The 4,150-nt window shown below is 45.7% G+C and overlaps 1 non-coding gene across 1 annotated transcript in view; it reads right to left on the bottom strand.

Moving 5' to 3' along the window:
* Positions 1-3,265: 3,265 nt before the first annotated feature.
* LOC108313996 overlaps positions 3,266-4,150 on the bottom strand; it is a 3,324-nt gene continuing 2,439 nt past the window's right edge. The window contains exon 2 of the transcript XR_005202516.1: positions 3,266-3,503. This is a non-coding gene — a transcript (uncharacterized LOC108313996). The remainder of the gene's footprint in view (positions 3,504-4,150) is intronic.

A 4,150-nucleotide genomic window follows, 5' to 3' on the forward strand; every position in this document is an offset into this window, starting at 1 on the left:
TTTAAACCCCAGAAAATTCTGTAACGGGGCCCTTGAGTCCCTATGCTTGGCCCTCTCCCACACTGTGAAGTGTCCTTTCATTTTCAATAAATTTCTTCATTCTTTCCTTGCTTTGTGTGTTTTGTCCAATTCTTTGTTCACGACGCCAAGAACCTGGACACCCTCCCCCCTGGTAACACAGCATCAGGCAATAGTGGTATACCTGGGAGGGATGTGGGACAGTTAGTGCAGCAAGGCATGGGAGGCAGGGTTGAGTCTCTCTGAGCTGGGAAGCTCCTCCTTCCAGCCTCTCTCCACAGCCTCACCGCTTCCATTTCCCAAGGCAGACAAGGACTGCCTCAGCCTGGGACAACACGACCTCTCTGTGTCCACACCGACCCACAATTGGCTTAATGTTACTGTCTCACTTCCCAGGAGCCTCTAAAGGGCCCATCTTGGGTCCAATGGCCATTCCTGGGCCAGTCAGCTGTGGCCAGGGGATGGGGCCACATGGCACCCACATGAAGCAAGGCCCATTCTGTAAGTAGGGGCTGTTGAGTGATAGGCACCGTGGAGGTGTCCACACCCACTCCTCAAAGTATGGTCCTGGACCAAGCAATACCACTACATCACTGGGCAGCTGCTTAGCAATACAAAATCCCAGGCCCCACCCCATACCTAAGGAATCAGAATCTGCATTTTATTTATTTTCAATTTTTAAAATTTTTTTGGAGACAGAGTCTCGCTCTGTCACCCAGGCTGGAGTGCAGTGGCACGATCTCGGCTCACTGCGACCTCTGCCTCCTGGGTTCAAGCAATTCTCCTGCCTCAGCCTTCCAGGTGGCTGCGATTATAGGTGCCTGTCACCATGCCCCGCTAATTTTTTTATTTTTGGTAGAGACAGGGTTTCACCATATTGGTCAGGCTGGTCTGGAACTCCTGGCCTTAAGTGATTCACCCACCTCGGCCTCCCAAAGTGCTGTGATTACAGGCATGAACCACTGTGCCCAGCCAAATGTAGTACTTTAAAACAACATACAAATCTGTTTCTGTGGGTAAGGAGTTTGGGTATGGCTTAGCTGGGTGCCTCTGGCATACAGTCTCTCATAGCGCTGCGATCAAATTGTGGGCTGGGGATGCCATTAGCTAAAGGCTCAACTTGGTAGGTATCCCTTCTAAGCTCATGTGTGTGTTGGCAGTCCTTAGGTACTCACTGGCAGCTGGTGAGAGACAGTTCCTCAAAATGTGGGCCCCTTTACAGGGGCAACTGTAGTGGACTGAAGAGTATATCACCCTAAAATTCATGTTCGCACACAAGCTGAGAATGTGACCTTATTTGGAAATAGGGTCTTTGCAGATGTGATTAAGATGAGTTCATACTGGATGATCTTGGGCCCTAAATCCAACCACTGGTGTTTTAATAAAAGGAGAGGACACAGAGACACACAGAGAAGGCCATGTGAAGACAGAGGCAGAGCCTGGAGTGACACAGCCAAAGCATGCTACAGAATGCCAAGGACTGTCTGGAGCCACCAGAAGGAAGGAGTCTTCCCTGTAGTCTTCAGAGGGAACATTGCTATGGCTTTGCTGACCCTTTATTTTTTATTTATTTATTTATTTTTGAGACAGAGTGTCACTGTTTCCTGGACTGGAGTGCAGTGGTGTGGTCATGGCTCACTGCAACTTTTCTGCCCCCTGGTTCAAGTAATTCTCCTGGCTCAGCCTCCAGAGTAGCCACCACTACAACTGGCTAATTTTTTTTTTTTTGTATTTTTTTGTATTTTTAGTAGAGATGGGGTTTCACCATGTTGGCCAGGCTGGTCTCAAACTCCTGACCTCAAGTGATCCGCCTGCTTTGGCCTCCCAAAGTGCTGGGATTATAGGAGTGGGCCACCGTGCCTGGCTTTTGCTGACACATTGATTACAAACTTCTAGCATCTGGAATTTTGAGGATCAATTTCTGTTGTTTTAAGCCACCCAATTTGTGGTAATTTGTTACAGCAGCCTTAGGAACCAAGTGAGCTGGCTTCCTTAAGAGCAAATGAGTAAAAGTCAGAGAGGGCCCCCGATGGAAGCCAGAGTGTTTCTGTAACCTAATCTTGAACATGACACCCCTTCATCGGAAGCAAAGCACTTGATCCAGCCCACCTGAAAAGTAAGGGGATTACACAAGATCATAAATACCAGGAGGTGAGCATCACTGGAGGCTGTGAACCAGGGCTGCCTCACCAGCAAAAAATGGAGGAATTTCATTGGAAGAAACCTCTTCCTTCAGAGTTCTGCCTTCTCCATTCATTGATTCCTTCAATAGATGAATTTATTAAGGACCTACAATGGACTGGGTATTAGGGGCATATGAACAGTAAGACAAATAAGATTCTTTCTCTTGTTGAGATTATTAAGTTATAAGATAATAGGAACATCTGATTTACATTAGGAAAGGAGGATATGGGCAAGGCATGTCTTTCTAAAAAAACATTATCAAGAATGAAGCTGAGGCCAGGCGTGGAGGCTCACACCTGTAATCCCAGCACTTTGGGAGGCCGAGGTGGGCGAATTACCTGAGGTCAGGAGTTCATGACTGCCCTGGCCAACATGGCGAAGCCCTGTCTCTACTAAAAATACAAAAATTCGGTGTGCCTATAATTCCAGCTACTTGGGAGGCTGAGGCAGGAGAATTCCTTAAACTCAGAAGGTGGAGGTTGCAGTAAGCTGGGATAATACCATGGCACTCACAGAGCAAGACTGTCTCAAAAAAAAAAAAAAAAAAAGTAAAGTTGACGAATGAGTAGAAATGAGGCTGTGTGTGTGTGTGTGTGTGTGTGTGTGTGTATGTGTGTGTTAGGAGGGAAGGGAAGAGTGAGTTTCTAGGTAGTGGGAAAGCATGTGCAAATAAGCCAGTAAGTTGAGCAGCTAGACTAAAAGCTGCTTGAGGGCAGGGACCTTGTCTCTTCATCTCTGCATCTCTATTACACAACACAGAGCCTGGCAGAGAGAGAGAAATTCTTACTGGATGAAATGAATGAATAAATCCAAGGCATCTTCTATAGGTTGGTACAAAAACAATTGCAATTTTTGCCATTACTTTTGTTTTTTTTTCTCTTGTTATTTTTGCCATTACTTTTAAATGGCAAAAACCACAATTACTTTCGCACGCATATTTCCTGTTACAGATGTCAATTCAAGTCATTTGAAAATTTTCTCTCAAAGTTCAACAGTGGATAATTGCTCTTACTCACATTAGGTAGCATAGGCAAAGCTGCTAGAATAAAAGACTCAAAGTACGTAAAAGGTCAACACAAGTTTGTTTATTCCCACATAACAACAATGAGTTGATATTCAGGTCAGTAAGGCACAGTTCTCCTCCACTCAGGAATCTCCCATCTTCAGGCCTTGCCTTCTCCAGAGCCTGATCACCAACTGCTTCCAGTTGGCAGAAGGAGTAAGAGCATAGGCAAACACCTGTTGGAGGTCTGTATGGGCCAGGCCTGGAAACTGCGCACACCTCTTCTGCTCACTTTCCACTGGGGAGAGCACAGGCACACAGACACGCTTATTTTACTTGAGGAATGCAGTGTTGGTGTATGACCGACAAAAAAAACCAGTAATTCTGGTAGACAACTAAGTCTCCACTCCAATATTCAATTACTTACTTGACTATGTCTCAAATTAACCTAGATAGAAAAGAACTCTGAATCTTTCACCTCCATAAAATCTTTTACTCACTGAATGGCATCATTATCCATCTAGTTGCTTAAACATACATGTGAAAGTTATCCTCGGTCTGTTTCTTATCCTCCCCTTCCACATCTAATCCTTCAGGAAGTCCTGACAACGTTACCTCCAAAACATGTCTTAAATCCATCTTCTCAGCCAGGCACCGTGGCTCACACCTGTAATCCCAGTACTTTGGGAGGCCAAGGCAGGTGGATCATTTGAGCTCAGGAGTTGGAGAGTAGCCTGAGAAATGCGGAGAAACCCCGTCTCTACAAAAAATTAGCCAGGCATGGTGGCATGAGCCCCTAGTCCCAGCTACTTAGGAGGCTGAGGTGGGAGGATCACTTGAGCTCAGGAGGTCTAGGTTGCAGTGCGCTGTAATCACGCCACTGCATTCCAGCCAGTGAGACCCTGTTTCAAAAAAAAAAGAAAAAAAATCCATCTTTTTTTTTTT

The sequence above is a fragment of the Cebus imitator genome, unplaced genomic scaffold, assembly GCF_001604975.1.
Source record: "Cebus imitator isolate Cc_AM_T3 unplaced genomic scaffold, Cebus_imitator-1.0 Scaffold8, whole genome shotgun sequence".
Classification (NCBI taxonomy): Eukaryota; Metazoa; Chordata; class Mammalia; order Primates; family Cebidae; genus Cebus; species Cebus imitator.